Source organism: Tamandua tetradactyla, chromosome 19 (assembly GCF_023851605.1).
Source record: "Tamandua tetradactyla isolate mTamTet1 chromosome 19, mTamTet1.pri, whole genome shotgun sequence".
In the NCBI taxonomy this organism is placed as follows: domain Eukaryota; kingdom Metazoa; phylum Chordata; class Mammalia; order Pilosa; family Myrmecophagidae; genus Tamandua; species Tamandua tetradactyla.
In genome coordinates, this window is record NC_135345.1 from 18,295,181 (window position 1) to 18,314,310 (window position 19,130).

Sequence of the window (19,130 nt, forward strand, 5' to 3'; positions counted from 1 at the left end):
CTCTATAGAAAGTATGGAGGCAAATAGGCAGTAGGAGGAAATATTTAAAGTGCTGAAAGAATAAAAACTCTTACCCTAGAATAATATACTAAGCAAAATTGTCTTTCAAAAATGAGGGAGAAATTAAGACATTTCTAGACACACAAAAAATGAGGGAGTTCATTACCATTAGACTTGCCTTAAAGAAAATGCTAAAGGGAGTGCTCCATGTTGAAAAGAAAGGATACTAGACAGTATCATGATGTGGAATGAAGAAATAGAGCTCTCTAGTATAAATAACAACATAGATAAATATAAAAGTCAGATTATTTCATCCTTCATTTGTAATGCTGTCTTTTACTTCTTATAAGGCTTAACATTCAAATGCATAAAAAAACAAGTATAAATCTTTGTTATGAGGCACACAATGAATAGAGATGTAATTTGTGATAAAAACAACGTAAAGGGATGGATGGAGGGATACAGATAATGTAAGTACCATAGTTAAATTGAAATCAACACATATTTAGTTGGAATAATACCATATGCTAAATTCAATCCACAGAGCAGCCATAAAGAAAATATTTAAAAATGCCACATGGAAAGAAAGGATAAATTATTCAAAATGGCTCATTATAAAGGAGCATCTAAACAAAGGGGAATGGAGCAATGGAATAAAGGAGGGACAAAAATATAAGACTTACAAAAACAATTAGCATAACGACAGAAGTAAGTCTTGCCTTACCAGTAATTTTCTGAAATGTAAATGGATTAAACTCTCTAATCAAAAGGAAGAGATTGAAAAAAAATGGGTAGAGAAACATGAACCAACTACATACTGTCTACAAGAGACCCATCTCAGATCCATAGATAAAATATGTTGAACGTGAATGGATGGGAAAGAATATTTCATGTGAATAGTAATCAAAAGAGAGTAGGGGTGGCTATATTAATTTCAGATAAAATACAAAACCTGTTGTAAGAGACAAAGAAGGATGTTATATATTGACAAAGAGTCAATTCAAAAAGAAGAATTAACAATCATAAACATATGTTCATGTAATAGCTGAGTGCCAGTATATATGAAGCAAACACTAATAGAATGGAAGAGAGAAATAAGCTATTTTATATTAGTTGGAGAGTTCAATAAACCACTTTCATTACTGGATAGACCATCTATATAGACGATCTACAAGGAAATAGAGGGTCTCAACAACATTATAAATAAACTAGACCTAACTGACATATATAGAACATGTCACTGAACAACAGCAGAGTATTCATTCTTTTAAAGTCCAAACATAAAAGTCTCTAGGATAGATCATATGTTAGGGCACAGAAGAAGTCTAAATAAATTTTAAAATATTGAAATCATTTAAAAAAGCTAACTACAATGGAAAAAAGTAGAAATTATAACAGAAGGAAAACTAGGAAATTTATAAAGATGTAAAAATTAAACAGCACATTTTAGACAACCAATTTAATAAAGAAGAAACTGTAAGGGAAATTAGAAAGTTCTTAGAGGCAAATAAAAAAAAGGCACAAAACCTAGGAGATGCAGTAAAGGCAGTGCTCAGAGGGACATTTGCAACTATACAAGCCTATATTTTAAAAAGAGGGAACATGTCAAATTAATAGCAAATTTATATTTTGAGGGACTAGAAGTACAAGATCAAAGTAAAGGCAATGTTAGTGAAAGAAATGATATAGTTAAGATTAGAATGGAGATAAATGAATGATAATAGAAAAACAATAGAGAATAAATAAAACAAAAAATTTTTTCTTTGAAGGAAATATCAATAAAATTGATAAAACTTTATCTATACTGACATAGAGAAAAGAGAAATGATGCAAATAACTAAAATCAGAAAGGAAAATGGTAATATCACCACTGACCTTACAGAAATAGAAAGGGTTATAAGAGAATACTATGAACAATTGTATGCCAACAAACTGGTTAGTCTAGAAGAAATGGAAAAATTCCTAGAAAAACATCAGTTACCAAATTTTACTTAAGAAGAAATAGAAAATTAAAAACTGATAATAAAAAAAATCTGTAATAAATATAGAGATTGAATCAATAGTGAAAAGCTTTCTACCAAAGAAAAGGCCAGGACCGGATGACTTCACTGGTGAATTCTATCAAACATTTACAGAACAATATTAATCCTTTTTAAACTCTTCAAAAAATTCAAGAAACAGGAACACTTCCTAATTCATTCTATGAGGCCACTATTACTCTGGTAACAAAGCCTAATAAAGACATCACAAGAAAAGAAAATTACAGACCAATTTCCCTTATGAGCTTAGATACAAAAATCCTTAACCAAAACACTAGCAAACTGAATTCAACAACAGGTTAAAAAAAAATTATACACCAGGGTCAAGGCTGATCCAGGAATTCAAGGCTGCTTCAACACCTGAAAATCAATATAATATACTACAAAAATAGAATGAAGGAAAAACCCTCACAGGATTATCTCAATAGATGCAGAAATGTCATTTGACAAAATCTAGCACCCTTTCTCAATGAAAACACACAGACAATGTAGGGATAGAAGGGACTTTTAACAACACAATTAATGCCATTTATGAAAAACATGCAGCTGACATCATATTCAATGTTGAGGACATAAAACTTTGTCCTCAAGATCAGGAACAAGACAAGGATGCCCACTCTCATCATTGCTATTGAATGTTGTATTAGAAGTTGTTACCAGAGCAAATAAGCAATAAAAAATAATAGGGGAGAAGGGGCCAAATGGCAGCTTAGCAATGTGAGCATTTTAGTTCATCCTCCAGAACAACTACTAAATAACCAGAAACAGTACAGAACAGCTCCAGGGGCCACATCAGTGACTGGACACACAGCATACCCCAGTCTGGATCATCTGGACCGGCTGGGAACCTCCCCAGAACCATGAGTTTCCCAAGCTGAGGCAGCCAGCACCTTTCCCCCACAGGCTGCTTCCCAGAGGGGAAAGGAAAGAGATTTTACCAGAAGCAGGGGCTGAGCCCAACCAAACAACAATTGTGGAATTAATTAACAAATTCTGACTACTAAAAATAGGCCCCCAGCTCAGGTGAACCTGGTCAAAGCAGAGGTTGCTCATTTTTGCCCCGGTGCCAAGGAGGCAGGGCTGATGGAAAAAGAAAAAAAGAAAAGAAATAGAGGTTTTTGTGGCTGTTTTTCTACAAAGGCTTGACTGCCTTTGGATACAGTGGCAGGGCTTCTCAGGTTGCAACTGCCCCAGGCATAGGCAGAAACAAGCTCATTTGAGGGCTTGTCTAGAGCCTGTGCCTTCTCCAGGGGAGAGGTGAAGCCCAACTCAGGTGGAATCCCTCCCTTAAGGAACTCAGACACCAGGGCTTGGTAATTTGAAGCCATTAAAACCAGCCTACAACCTCTCCTCTGTCTCCACCATGCCCCCAGCAGGAAGAGTCTGCCAAAGTTAAAGGTACTGCATCATCTTATGCTGGTGGGACCTGTAGGCAGGCAAGTTACACATACTGGGCAGGATAAGAAAAACAGAGTCCAGAGACTTCACAGGAAAGTCTTTCAATCTTCTGGGTCTCACCCTCAGGGAAAACCAATGCAGGTGACTCTTTCCTCCTGATAGGAGGCCAGTTTGGTCAGGGAAAATCTGGTTGGGGTCTATAATAACTACATAGACCCTCCTAAGGGTGGGGGGAAAAAGGCACCATACAAGCAGGGCATGAAACAAGAAAACAAGAACTGAAAAATTTTCCTCTGTTCAACAAAACCTAAGCTAGAGGTCCAGAAAAAGCTGAACTGAATGTCAAAGAACAGATAGACAACAAATTCATCCAGCAAGAAAACCCTAGGTAAAAGAAGTGAAAGCATTCTCCAGAATAAACTAATTATTGTAATTAAATGGCTAGACGCCAGCAAAAAATAACAAATCACACTAGGAAAATTGAAGATATGGCCCAGTCAAAGGAATAAACCAACAATTCAAATGAGATACAGGAGCTGAAACAATTAATTCAGAATATACAAAGAGACATGGAAAATCTCATCAAAAACCAAATCAATGAATTGAGGGAGGATATAAAGAAGGCAAGGAATGAACAAAAAGAAGAAATTGAAAGTCTGAAAAAACAAATCACAGAACTTATGAGAATGAAAGGCACAGTAGAAGAGATGAAAAAAAAAATGGAAACCTACAATGGTAGATTTCAAGAGGCAGGAGATAGGATTAGTGAACTGGAGGACGGAACATCTGAAATCCGAGAAGAAAAAGAAAATATAGAGAAAAAAATGGAAAAAAAAATATGAGCAGGGACTCAGGGAGTTGAATGACAATATGCAGCACATGAATATATGTGTCCTGGGTGTCCCAGAAGGAGAAGAGAAGGAAAAAGGAGGAGAAAAACTAATGGAGGAAATTATCACTGAAAATTTACCAACTCTTATGAAAGATTTAAAATTGCAGATCCAAGAAATGCAGCATACTGCAAAGAGAATAGATCCAAATAGACGTACTCCAAGACACTTACTAAGCAGAATGTCAGAGGTCAAAGAGAAAGAGAGACTCTTGAAAGCAGCAAGAGAAAAGCAATCCATCACATATAAGGGAAGCCTAATAAGACTATGCATAGATTTCTCAGCAGAAACCATGGAGGTGAGAAGACAGTGGGATGATATATTTAAATTATAAAAAGAGAAAAACTGCCAACCAAGAATTCTATATCCAGCAAAATTGTCCTTCAAAAATGAGGGAGAAATTAAAACATTTTCAGACAAAAAATCACAGAGAATTTGTGACCAAGAGACCAGCTCTGCAAGAAATACTAAAGGGAGCACTAGAGACAGATATGAAAAAACAGAAGAGAGAGGTGTGGAGAAGAGTGTACAAAGAAAGACTATGAGTAAAGGTAAAAAGAAGGAAAATTAGATATGACATATAAAATCCAAAAGGCAAAATGGTAGAAGAGTACTACCTGTACAGTAATAACACTAAATGTTAGCGGATTAAACTCTTCAATCAAAAGACATAGACTGGCAAAATGGATTAAAAAACAGGACCCATCTATATGCTGTCTACAGGAAACACATCATAGACCCAAAGATAAACATAGATTGAAAGTGAAAGGTTGGAAAAAGATATTTCATGTAAACAACAATCAGAAATGAGCAGGAGTAGCGATACTAATATCTAAGAAATTAACTTCAAATGTAAAACAGTTGAAAGAGACAAAGAAGGATACTATGTATTAATAAAAGGAACAATTCAGCATGGAGACATAACAATTATAAATATTTATGCACTGAACCAGAATGCCCCAAAATACATGTGGCAAACACTGAAAACACTGAAAAGAGAAATAGACACATCTACCATAATAGTTGGAGACTTCAATTCCCCACTCTCATCAATGGACAGAACATCTAGACAGCGGATCCATAAAGAAACAGAGAATTCGAATAATACAATAAATGAGCTAGATTTAACAGATATGTATAAAACATTACACTGCACAACAGCAGAATACACCTTTTTTTTCTCAAGTGCTCATGGATCATTCTCAAAGATCGACCATATGCTGGGTCACAAAGCAAGTCTCAATAAAAGACTTGCTGAAATCATACAAAACACTTTCTCAGATCATAAAGGAATGAAGTTGGAAATCAATAATAGGCAGAGCACCAGAAAATTCACAAATATGTGGAGGCTCAACAGCACACTCTTAAACAACCAGTGGGTCAAGGAAGAAATTACAAGAGAAATCAGTAAATAACTGAGGCAAATGAAAATAAAAGCACAACATATCAAAACTTATGGGACACAGCAAAGGCAGTGCTAAGAGGGAAATTTATTGCCCTAAATACCTATATCAAAAAAGAAGAAAGGGCAAAAATTGAGGAATTAACTGTCCACTTTGAAGAAATAGAGAAAAAACAGCAAACGAACCCCAAAGCAAACAAAGGAAAGAAATAACAAAGATTAGAGTGGAAATAAATGAAACCGAGAATTTGAAAACAATTGAGAATATCAATAAAACCAGAAGCTGGTTCTATGAGAAAATCAGTAAGATTGAAGGACCCTTAGCAAGACTGACAAAAAGAAGAGAAAGGATGCAAGTAAATAAGATCAGAAATGGAAGAGGAGACATAACCACTCACCCCACAGAAATAAAGGAAGTAATGACAGGATACTATGAACAACTTTATGCTAGGAAATACAACAATGTAGATGAAATGGACAACTTTCTAGAAAGGCATGAACAACCAACTTTGACTCAAGAAGAAATAGATGACCTCAACAAACCAATCACAAGTAAAGAAATTGAATCAGTCATTCAAAAGCTTCCCAAAAAGAAAAGTCCAGGACTAGATGACTTCACATGTGAATTCTACCAAACATTCCAGAAAGAATTAGTACCAACCCTGCTCAAACTCTTCAAAAAAATTGAAGTGGAGGGAAAGCTACCTAATTCATTCTATGAAGCCAACATCACCCTCATACCAAAACCAGGCAAAGGTATTACAAAAAAAGAAAACTACAGACCAATCTCTCTAATGAATATAGATGCAAAAATCCTCAACAAAATTCTAACAAATCGAATCCAGCAATACATTAAAAGAATTATACATCATGACCAAGTCGGATCAATCCCAGGTATGCAAGGATGGTTCAACATAAGAAAATCAATTAATGTAATACACCATATCAACAAATCAAAGCAGAAAAACCACATGATCATCTCAATTTATGCAGAAAAGGCATGTGACAAAATTCAACATCCTTTCCTTTTGAAAACACTTCAAAGGATAGGACTAAAAGGGAACTTCCTTAAAATGATAGAGGGAATATATGAAAAACCCACAGCTAATATCATCTTCAATGAGGAAAAACTGAAACTTTCCCCCTAAGATCAGGAACAAGACAAGGATGTCCACTATCACCACTGTTATTCAACATTGTGTTGGAAGTTCTAGCCAGAGCAATTATACAAGAAAAAGAAATACAAGGCATCAAAATTAGAAAAGAAGACGTAAAACTCTCATTGTTTGCAGATGATATGATACTATATGTTGGAAACCCACAGCAAAACTACTAGAGCTAACAAATGAGTACAGCAAAGTGGCAGGTTACAAGATCAACACTCAAAAATCTGTAGTGTTTCTATACACTAATAATGAACAATCTGAGGAGGGAATCAAGAAACAAATTCCATTTACAATTGCAACCAAAAGAGTAAAATATTTAGGAATAAATTTAACTAAAGAGGCAAAAGACCTATACAAAGAAAACTATAAGAAATTGTTAAAAGAAATCACAGAAGACTAAATAGATTGAAGGGCATACCGTGTTCATGGATTGGAAGACTAAATATAGTTAAGATGTCAATTCTGCCTAAATTTATTTACAGATTCAATGCAACACCAATAAAAATCCCAACAGTTTACTTTTCAGAAATAGGAAAACAAATAAGCACATTTATCTGGAAGGACAGGGTGCCCTGAATAGCTAAAAGTATCCTGACCAAAAAAAAAAAAAAAAAAATGAAGTCAGAGGTCTCATGCTACCTTACTTGAAGGCATATTATAAAGCTACAGTGGTCAAAACAGCATGGTACTGGCATAAAGATAGATATATAGACCAATGGAATCAAATAGAGTGTTCAGATATAGAGCCCTCTCATCTATGGAAATTGATCTTTGATAAAGTATTCAAACCAACTGGGACAGAACAGTCTCTGCAATAATGGTGCCTAGAGAACTGGATATCCACATGCAAAAGAATGAACGAGGACTCATATCTCACACCCTATACAAAAGTTAACTCAAAATGGATCAAAGACCTAAACATTAGGTCTAAGACCACAAAACTGTTAGAAGAAAATATAGGGAAATATCTTATAAAGCTTATACTTGGAGGCAGTTTTATAGACCTTACACCCAAAGCAAGAGCACTTAAGAAAGAAAGAAATAGGTGGAAATTCCTCAAAATTAAACACTTTTGCACATCAAAGAACTTCATCAAGAAAGTAAAAAGACAGCCTACACAATGGGAGACAATATTTGGAAATGACATATCAGATAAAGGTCTAGTATCCAGAATTTATAAAGAGATTGTTCAACACAACAGTAAAAAGACAGACAACCCAATTACAAAATGGGAAAAAGACTTGAACAGACACTTCTCAGAAGAGGAAATACAAATGGCCAAAAGGCACATGAAGAGATGCTCAACTTCCCTGGCCATTAGAGAAATGCAAATCAAAACCACAATGAGATATTATCTCACACCCACCAGAATGGCCATTATCAACAAATCAGAAAATGGCAAGTGCTGGAGAGGATGTGCAGAAAGAGGCATGCTTATCCACTGTTGGTGGGAATGTCAAATGGTGCAACTGCTGTGGAAGGCAGTTTGGCGGTTCCTCAAAAAGCTGAATATAGAATTTCCATATGACCTGGCAATACCATTGCTAGGTATCTACTCAAAGGACATAAGGTCAAGGACACAAACGGACATTTGCACACCAATGTTTATAGCAGCATTATTTACAATTGCAAAGAGATGGAAACAGCCCAAATGTCCATCAACAGACGAGTGGCTAAACAAACTGTGGTATATACATACGATGGACATTATGCAGCTTTAAGACAGAATAAAGTTAGGAAGTATGTAACAACATGGATGGACCTTGAGAACATTATGCTGAGTGAGATTAGCCAAAAGCAAAAGGACAGATACTGTATGGTCTAACTGATATGAACTGACATTAGTGAATAAACTTGGAATATTTCATTGGTAACAGAGACCATCAGGAGATACAAATAGGGTAAGATATTGGGTAATTGGAACTGAAGGGATACAGATTGTGCAAGAGGACTGAATATAAAATCTCAGAAATGGACAGCACAATACTACCTAACTGTAATACAATTATGTTAAAACACTGAATGAAGCTGCATGTGAGAATGATAGAGGGAAGAGGACTGGGGGCATAAATGAAATCAGAAAGAAAGAAAGACAATAAAGATTGAGATGGTATAATCTAGCAATGCCTAGAGTATATAATAATAGTGACTAAATGTACAAATATTAAAAATATTTTTGCATGAGGAAGAACAAAGGAATGTAATTACTGCAGGGTGCTGAAAATAGATGGTAATTAATATTTTAAAATTTCACTGTATGCGTGAGACTAAAGCAAAAAATGTTTATTTGGTATAAAATTTATATTTTGACTAGTGCATTTCCTAATATAACTTATGTAGATAGCTTGGTTGAACACCATAAGTACTTGGAATCTTGGTTAGAACATGAGATTTTGTTGGTTTGTCCAGAGTGATGCCCTGATGAATCCCAGATTGATTCGATCGGTGAGTGGAAAAGTATTTGCAAAGTACCCTTCAGGGAATGGTGAGAACAGGGAGAAACTCAACTTCCCCAAGTTGAATTCTTGATATTCTCACAGACAGTGTGGACAACCAAAGCTATAGGCTGAGCCCCCAGTCTTGGGGTTTGCTCATATGAAACTTAACCCCACAAAAGATAGGTCAAGCCTACTTAAAATTTAGGCCTAAGAGTCACCCCCAAGAGAAGCCTCTTTTGTTGCTCATATGTGGCCTCTCTCTCTCCAGCCAACACAACAAGCAAGCTCACTACCCTTCCCCTGTCTACATGAAACATGACTCCCATGGGTGTGGACCTTCCTGGCAATGTGGGACAGAAATCCTAGAATGAGCTGAAGCTCCACATCAAGGGATTGAGAAAAACCCTAGAATGAACTGAGACTTAGTATCAAGGGATTGAGAAAACCTTCTCAACCAAAAAGGGGAAGAGTGAAATGAGACAAAGCGTCAATGGCTGAGAGATTCCAAACAGAGATGAGAGGTTATCCTGGAGGTTATTCTTATGCATTAAGTAGAAATCACCTTGTTAGTCAAGATGTAATAGAGAGGCTGGAGGGAACTGCCTGAAAATGTAGAGCTGTGTTCCAGTAGCCGTGTTTCTTGAAGATGATTGTATAATGATATAGCTTTCACAGTGTGACTGTGTGATTGTGAAAACCTTGTGTCTGATGCTCCTTTTATCTACCTTGTCAACAGACGAGTAGAACATATGGAATAAAAATAAATAATGGGGGAACAAATGTTAGAATAAATTTAGTTTGAAATGCTAGTGATCAATGAAAGTGAGGGGTAAGGGGTATGATATGTATAATCTTTATTTTTCTGTTTTCATTTTATTTCTTTTTCTGTTGTCTTTTTATTTTTTTTCTGAATTGATGCAAATGTTCTAAGAAATGATGACTATGCAACTATGTGATGATATTGTAAATTACTGATTATATATGTAGAATAGAATGATCATATGTTAATGTTTTTGTTTGTAGTTAAATTTTTTAAATTAATAAATAAATTAAAATAAATAATAGGTATCCAAATTGGAAAGGAAGAAGTAAAACTATCTCCATTTGCATATAGCATAATCTTATATATAAAAAATCCAAAGGAGAACTATTAGATCTAGTAAATGAATTCAATAGAGTGTCAGGGTACAAGATCAACACACAAAAGATGATTGTGTTTCTATATACTAGCAATAAAACTCTGAAGAGGAAATTAAGAAAGCAATTCCACTAATAATAGTGTCTAAAAGAATAAAACATCAAAGAATAAACTTCATGAAGGATAAAAGGCTTATACCCTGGAAACTATAAAACTGTTGAAAGAAAGTAAAGAAACCCAAATAAATGGCAAAACATCCCACGTTAGGAAGAGTTAACATTGTTAATGTGTCAATATTACTTAAAGCAGCAATATTAAGTAAGCAATATTACTTAAATACAAATTCAATGTATACCCTCTTAAAACTACAGCAGCCCTTTTCTTTGTGCAGAAATGGAAAAACTGATCCTCAAATTTATATGGAACAACAAGGGGCCCTGAATAGTCAAAAAAATCTTGAAAAGAATAAGGTTGGCAGGCTCACATTTTCTCACTCAAATTGTATTACAAAGTGACAATAATCAAAACAGTATGGTACTGGCACAAAGACAGACAAATAGATCAGTGGAACAGAGCTCAACATCTAAAAATAGACTCCCACATCTATTGCCAATTGATTTTTGACATAAGCTGTAACTATATGCAGTGGGGAAAGAATAATGTCTTAAAGAAATCATGTTGGGAAAACTGGATATCCACATGTAGAAGAATGAATTAGATCCCTATCTCACACCATATATAAAAAACAAATCAAAGTGAATAAAACCCTAAATATAAAAGCTAGAACTATAAAACTCCTCAAACAACACAGAAGCAAATCTTCATAACCTGAAGTTAGTCAAGGGATTCTTAGATATAACACCAAAAGCACAAACAAACAAACAAAAAGAAATGAGATAAATTTGTTTTCATCAAAATTAAAAACTTTTGTGCATAGAAGGAATTTATCAAGAAAGTGAATAGACAACTTACAAAATGAGAGGGAATAGTTTCAAAACAAATATTAGATAAGGGTTTATTATCCACATTATATAAAGAACTTTCACAAAGCAACAACAAAAAAGACAAATAACTCAATTAAAAATGAACAAAGGACTTCAACAGACATTTCTCCAAAGAAAATATGCAAATGGTCAATAAACACATTAAAAGATGCTCATCATCATTAGCTGTTAGGGAAAAGCAAATTGAAACCATAAAGAGATATCACTTCACACCCACAAGGATAGCCATTATTAAAAAACAAGCAGAAAATGGAAAATAACAAGTCTTGGAAAGGATTCAGAGAAATAAATTTTAGTGCATAGTTGATATTGTTGATGGGGATATAAAATGATGTATCCACTATGGAAAGAAAAGGGTGGTTCCTGAAAAAAACTGAAATGTAGAATGACCATTTGACCTGGCAACCCCATGCTGGGTATATATCTGAACATCATTAAGCAGGGTCATAAACAGACATTTGTATATCAGTGTTTATAGCAGTATTATTCACAATAGCCAAAATCTGGAAACTAGCCAAGTGCTTTAAACAAATGAAAGGATAAACAAAATGTAGTATATACACACAATGGAATATAATTCAGCCATAAGAAAAGAATGAAGCCATGATCCTTGTGCAGCATGGAAGAATCATGAAAACATTATGCCCAGTGAAATAAGCAAGACACATAAGAACAAAAATCGTATGATATCACTTATAAGAGTTGGCTAGGAAAAAGAGAGATGATTACAAATAGCAAATTTGCAGAATTAGAAAGTAGATTAGACATTACCCAGGGAAGGGGAGATGGGAGCATGGAGAAAAGGGGAGTGTTTGTTTTTAAAAATAAAATTAAACAGTTAAGGAATTATGAATAATATATAGACTTCAGTTAATAATAGTGTCAATATTGTTTCATTAATTGTGACAAATGTACCATATTGTAAGATGTAAAAAGAGAAAGGAAGAAGAAAGAGTGACAGATACAAAGGAAATAATGGCTGAGAGAATTGTCATTCAAATGTTCTTGATGCCTTATAATTAACAAACTGTGTAAAAAAGTCGTTTTGACAAATTACCAGCTACAAATATACAGAATTCCTGGTCTCAAGAAATTGTTTTAAACTGAAGGAATGAACATAAGTTTGACAATTTCTATTTTGCCAGGTATACATTTTCTAGAAGTCCTACTTTCATAATGTTTCAAAACAGTAAAGAACATTTTAAACCAGAAAAGGAATGATATCATTTCGAATATTAAAACTGACAATATATAACCATATAAAGAATTCACTACTGATTTTTCTCCTTTACTTCATGCTGGCTTAACTATTATCATGGACCAAAACCCTTCTATGGACTTGAATTAGAAGCCCCAGATCTGTCCCTAAGGAGCCCATGCTTTGATCTAGGAACTTTAGCCATCAGTTCCCTGTGGGAAAGAGTGGCCCAAAATGTTGGAGTCAGATTGCAGTGTGAGCTGATGCAATCCAGGCCCTTCTCCTTGTGCCCGGTGACTGGAAGCTGCAGAGTTCTTGGAAGGGCCTCTGGAAGCTCTGCCTCAACTCTCTGACATCATGCTTCCATGGGTCTGATTACTTTGACCTGAGAACTTGACAATTTGACTCTCAGGGTTGGGGCACTGGCTAGGTAACCTGAGCCTTGGGCATTTAAAAAAATCATTAAATGGGTGAGCAAGTACAATATATATTTATTAATGAATTAATGCAGACCACCAAAATTTGGTGGGGAGCAACTGCTTTGGTAAAAAGAATTTAAAAATATTTTGAACAAATGTGTTACATGGATTAGGATTTAGCAATAAGCCTTTACACAGAAAGTTCGTGACTTAACTAAAGCAAATGGATCATGGGCACTTCGAAAGAAGATTAGCCTTAACAAAATACTAAGATTTTTCCCTTAACTATCCCTTGCCACACATACACACTCAGTGAGGATTAACTCCAGTTTCTATATGTGAAGGAAAAACTTTCAGAGACTAAACAACCCACTTGTTGTCCTTCATAATTCCTTATAAAGAATATATGTTAAACTTTGTGTAATTTTTCCAATAGGAAATTCTCAATAAATGTTTCATTTGTCTACACAAAATTTTGAATTATAAACCTCGTTGGGGCTATCACCTAATCTATATCTATTATTGTAGACACATGAAAATAAAATAAGAACTTGATTATGCAAGTTCAAAATCAGCATCAAAGCTGAAAAATACAACTGCTATTTGGGACAACGTTTGCTTCTTTCAGAGTGTGTTGAAAGATTTAAATTTCACTCCAAAGCTCTGGTATCTGTGAACTTGAGAAGAAACATCCTTCAAGAAAAAATGAATTTTTCAGTTTTGAAACAGTAAGTCACCACCAAGAGAATTGTCAGTTTTTCAGTTTGTACCCTAAGGCATCTTGTATTGAAATGAACATTCAGTTGCTATAGCAGCTATCACTTTAGAATTAATTTTGTGCAGAGAGATGTCTTTGTAAGAAAATGGCAGCAAGGGTGACTATGAGTGAAATTTCACTTCTCAATTTTTATCTGAAGCTCTTTTGAGTTTGGAATAAAATTTAGAAGTGATTTGTCTCGTAGTCAATGAATCCATGTATGGATATTAGAAAAAATTTGTTGACCTAACAGAAACATTTTCTTTGTTCAAAAATCTAGTTAAAACAATACATAACAGTGACAAGATATAAAGACTAGAGGATGATTTTTTGCCCAAATAGAGACTTTGATTCAGACCCTTATAAGAGGAATAAAGGCAATCTAAGAAAGGAATTCATTGAGTAGCATGGTATGTGAGAATAACAATTTTTCTTAGGGCTGTTGTGAACTCTGAGAGTATTTAAGAATTCTTCATAATTCTTAAAGGAGTTTCTTAAACTCACAGAAAAAGACACCAAAATACAAAATTATAATTGTGTGACTCCAGGCCTTCCTCATCTCAAAGGATTGGAATGGGAAGAAGACAGTTGAAGCAATTCTGTAAAAAGGAAGACTTAGAAACCCTACAAATGACTAAAATCTAAACTTGTCTTTTTAAAAATTTTAATAGATCAATAGGCCTGCTTTAGTGGCATGCGACTCCCACCAGAAAATAACCCCAATATCCCCTTTTCAAATACATAAAGCCTAAGCTGACCAGCTAACTCATATTGCTAACCCCTCTGTGTGTAAGCACGTGTTTTAAACCAGAGCCATCAGGCTCACATGCCTACTGCTAGTAATTGGCTTCCACCTGTTACTAGACCAATTCTCACTTCCTTTGGAAGGGTGGGAAGGGCACAATGAAACTCCAAGTGGTAGGGAGTGAATAATGGCCCAACTAGCCAAGTTTTTCAAGCAATGCCTCACCCACCCCCAGTCAAAAAAAAAAAGAGATCCTTATTTCTAACCAGACAATTTACATCACATTGGCCTCCCGGTAATTAGAATGGTTTTCTACTTCAGAAAACACACATATCCACACACACGTATATAATTTTTTTGTTGTTTTTACATTTAAATATAAAAAATACTACTTTGTTTTGTGTTATAAATGGAAGACCAAGCAACAGGAACTTTTTCATGTTAAGGAAGGTCTATCCATCAGTTAATACTCTGAGGTTTGCCTTCAGGCTACGGCATTTAGCCTGAAGTGAGGGAAGCATGACAGCAAAAGATCAAAGGCATTTTCCTCCTAATTTCCCTTATCCTTCCTTCTCTACTAATTCTCACTTCAAAAGGAAAGTTGGTTATAATCTTAAAAAAAACTTCTTCACCAAAAGTGGAGGAGGGTGTATTCTCAGCTAACTCAAATAACTCAGGTCCGCCTCACCTTCAGCTAACCTCGTGGAAAAAGTCCTGCTCTCCCTTCAGAAACACAGATGTTCTCTGTCCAGTGTATGTCTACTGGACAACACACCTGATTTAAATGGAAGCAGTGGTTATAGTTTTCCTTCCCTCTTCTCCCCACTAAGGCACTACTTCCTCAGTCTTCCAAAGCTTCTGTGATAGGATCAAAAAGATACTTGTGGGGTGGGTGCAAAGAGATTAAGAACTTGAACCCCTTTACCCTTGTCCAAAAAAAGCAAGTGCTATTAAGTGGGCATGGTGAACAAAAAAATATCTTGATATTTTGCCCTTTGAGTTACAGTTACTAGGAAATTGAGAGAGAAGAAAAGTGGGGGTGGGGTGAAGAACTGGGAGGGTTTTGATGGCTGGAGGTCTAGTCCATTTAGTTCTTGTACTGGAAGGGCTCATTGTCAGTCTCATTGAGAAGACATATGCATATGAGGGCTACTGTCACCATAAATGGGTCATGGTTGGCAGGGGGGCAAAAGTCTTCAAAGTAACCCTTCTTATCTTGGCCAACAGTCTGGGGAATTTGGATGTTGGTGCCACAGTTGGCCATGCTGGCAGAGAAATCATTGATGTTGGAGGTTTATGAAATCCAGTTAGGCACTGGGCATTGTCCAGGTCCCCCTTGGGATTGAAGGCATGAATGTCATACTGGTGCAGCTTGCTTAGTCTCTTGATGGACTCCTCAGTGTACTTCAGACCATTCTTTTCTCACATGGCCTTGGTGACGAAGGTGGTATGGTGGCCTGCACCATTCCAGTTCCCAGGAATGGGCTTAGGATCAAAGGTTGTTCTCATGCCAAAATCTTCATATACATGATGAAAGATGAAATGTGCCACCCATGTCAATTCCATCACAAGGTCCTACCTGAAATTCCTACTGGGCAGGCATGACCTCAGCATCTGTTCCTGCAATCTTGATGTTGGTGTACAAGCAGGCCTGGTAGTTGGTTTCCAAAGTGTCTTTGCCATAGCCTTTGTCTGCTCCCACACCTTGGGGTGCAGGGAAGTTATTGGAAGGCCAACTGCAGGAGTGTCTATCTGCTCCATTCCAAACCAGGGGTGCTGGTTGATCACCATGTCCATTATTCATTTACAGAAGTGCCTTAAATTGGTCTCTGTGTGCTTTCGGTTGTACTTGAAAACTTCATAGAATACCAGCTTATTGGGATCTTTGTTGAAATGGCCCTGAAACAGGGAACAAGGTTGAAATATGTTACTGTTGGAGCCTTCAGACTGAAAAGTACTAGAACAATCAAAATTCCACTTGGGCAATTCTTCTATACACTTAGGTTCACTGTCCAGTGTGCAGGTCTTACAATGTAGTTCTTCTCCCAGTGCCATTGATCTAGATAGACATGAATTGGACTTTCTCTCCCTGAAACACAGCTATGTATACCAGCTTGATACCTCTGTTCAAGTGGGAACTTGCTGAGGTGGACATGGTGGAAGGTGTTCTGTGCAGCAAGCAGCGAAGAGGGAGGGAGGGAAGGCAAAAGGGTGAAGTGAGAGGCTGGGTGTGCAGGTCAGAGGCTCTTCCATTTCTTTTGAGCTTCCTATAGTAGCAAAGAAAATTAAGAAAAGTGTATGGGGTTGGGAATTGCCAATGAAAAAGCAGTTTCCACATATTTCTGGAGGGCAAAAAATAGACATGGCAAGTGGAAAAGCTACAACCTGAGACATACATACCAGGGACTTTCTGAAGAAGTGGGAGCTAGTCAATCTGTTGCTGTTCCCAGCAGATCTTGAGTAAGCCTGGGGATTACCTACAGTACTTGTGGGGCTGAAAAATGGCAAGATAAATTGAAGATTCATCAATGGCACAGTTGTGCCAACCTGATGGCACCACCATCTCTTCCTAAACCTCTGAATTACAGTTAGTATAGTCCAGCAACACAGTTCACCTTTAGGAAAAAGACAAAAGGCTTTTCTCTAATAAAATTAGTGTGTATGAATTTTGGTATCTTGGTGTGTTAGTTAGATTCAGTTATCAACTTGGCCAGGTGAGCATACCTAGTCTTGTTGCTGCAGACATAAGCCAGCCGTACATGAACCTCATCTGTTGACAATTACATCTGCAGTAAGCTAGGAGGCATGTCTGCTGCAATGAGTGATGTTTGACTTAATTGGCTGGTGCTTAAATGAGAGATTGCAACGTAGCACTGCTAAGCAGCTCAACATTCCTCATCTCAGCACTAGCAGCTCAGCCCAGGCCTTTGGAGATACAGAAAGAAGTCACCCCGGGGAAAGTTGTTGGAACCCAGGGGCCTGGAGAGAAGACCAGCAGAGACCATCTGTGCCTTCCACGTAAGAAAGAACCTCAGTGGAAAGTTAGCTGCCTTTCCTCTGAAGAACCAACAAAATAAATCCCCTTTTATTAAAAGCCAATCCGTCTCTGGTGTGTTGCATTCTGGCAGCTAGCAAACTAGAACACTTGGAATAAAGCCTTCAATCAGGCATTTTAGTGAACACAGATGAGAAGTGCTCACTGCTCACTCCCCCTAATGTGAAGCTTGCCTATCATCAGGTCACATTTTTTCATGCCCCACACAGAACTCCTTGACAGAATCCTCACTCAGGAAATGACCTGGTGGAAAACAACACTCCTTATCTAAAGCAGAGGATACCCATATGACTAGTGAGTCCTTTGTTTTCAATATGTAGAGACAACCAAGGGTCAGGAATTATGTAAAAAGAACTAGAAACATGAAAGTGAAATACCATCACAAACAGAAGAATTGATTCAGGAAGAAACAGAGATAATTCAAAGAAACAGAGATAATTCAAAGAATAGAAAGTAAATGAATATTCCCAGAGTCAAGAAATTATTATTATATCAATAAAATAAGAATAGCATGCTATAAAAAAGAAAACAGAAAAAGAATTTAACATGTGGTTGACATTAAAATTTTCTACTCACAGACAAGTAAAGTTAAAGTAATCTCTCAGAACTTAAAGAAAAAGAAGAAAGATTTGGAAAATATAAGAAAAAGATAAGAAACAAAGAGCATCAATATAAGAGGTAAAACTTATGACCAAATCAAGTCTGAGAAAGAGATCAAGGAAAAGGGATGTGGAGACCCAGGGCCCAGGCCCCTGTCCACATTGAGAGCAAGTTATATTGTAGTTGTCTGCAATGACCAGGACAGAAGTTAAAGATCCTCAGCCCTTCTCAGTGGGGTGGCAGGGGTGGGGGTGGGGGGGAAGAATGTAAAGATGGTATCATAAGCAAAGTATTAAAACTCTCCTCCCTGGTCACCACTGATAACAAACTTCAACACCTCTGTGTCACAAGACCCTACTGAAACTGTTCTCACACCCTATGGAATGTCTTTGTTCTAAACCATTTTAAGCTGTACCTTGCACTCACTGCCTCTTTGCAGAGCACTGACTTTCATTTTCTGGATGGCCATCACTGGAAAAGATCTTCTCCTGTTCATAACCCCCAATAAAATCCATGCCTACTTCTCTGCTTAGTGTGTTCTTTGGTGTTGGGGCTGTGTTGCCTGAGCAATTCAAGAGCTGGGTTGGAACAACTGACGAGCCCGCCAGGAGACCAAAGAACCCCAGACCATGGTGGGCATGAGTTCTGGGAATGAGTAACCTCCCAACAGGCTGCTTTTGAATAAGCAAGAAGGGCAACAGCACAGGTACAAGCACTGGGTACTTAGATCTAGACTTGCCCTGTTTACTGGATGTAGCCAGCACTGATATTGGCTTTGGGCAGAATCTGTGGCAGAGGCAGCACTCTAAATGAGTGCCCATTGGCTTTTGTCACAATTATGAAAAGGGGCAGAACTAAGATATAGCCCCCTGGAAAAATGA

The 19,130-nt window shown here is 36.6% G+C and overlaps 1 pseudogene; it reads right to left on the reverse strand.

The window, feature by feature from the left end:
• Positions 1-15,681: 15,681 nt before the first annotated feature.
• LOC143663498 (glutamine synthetase pseudogene) lies at positions 15,682-16,749 on the reverse strand (annotated as a pseudogene).
• Positions 16,750-19,130: the final 2,381 nt, after the last annotated feature.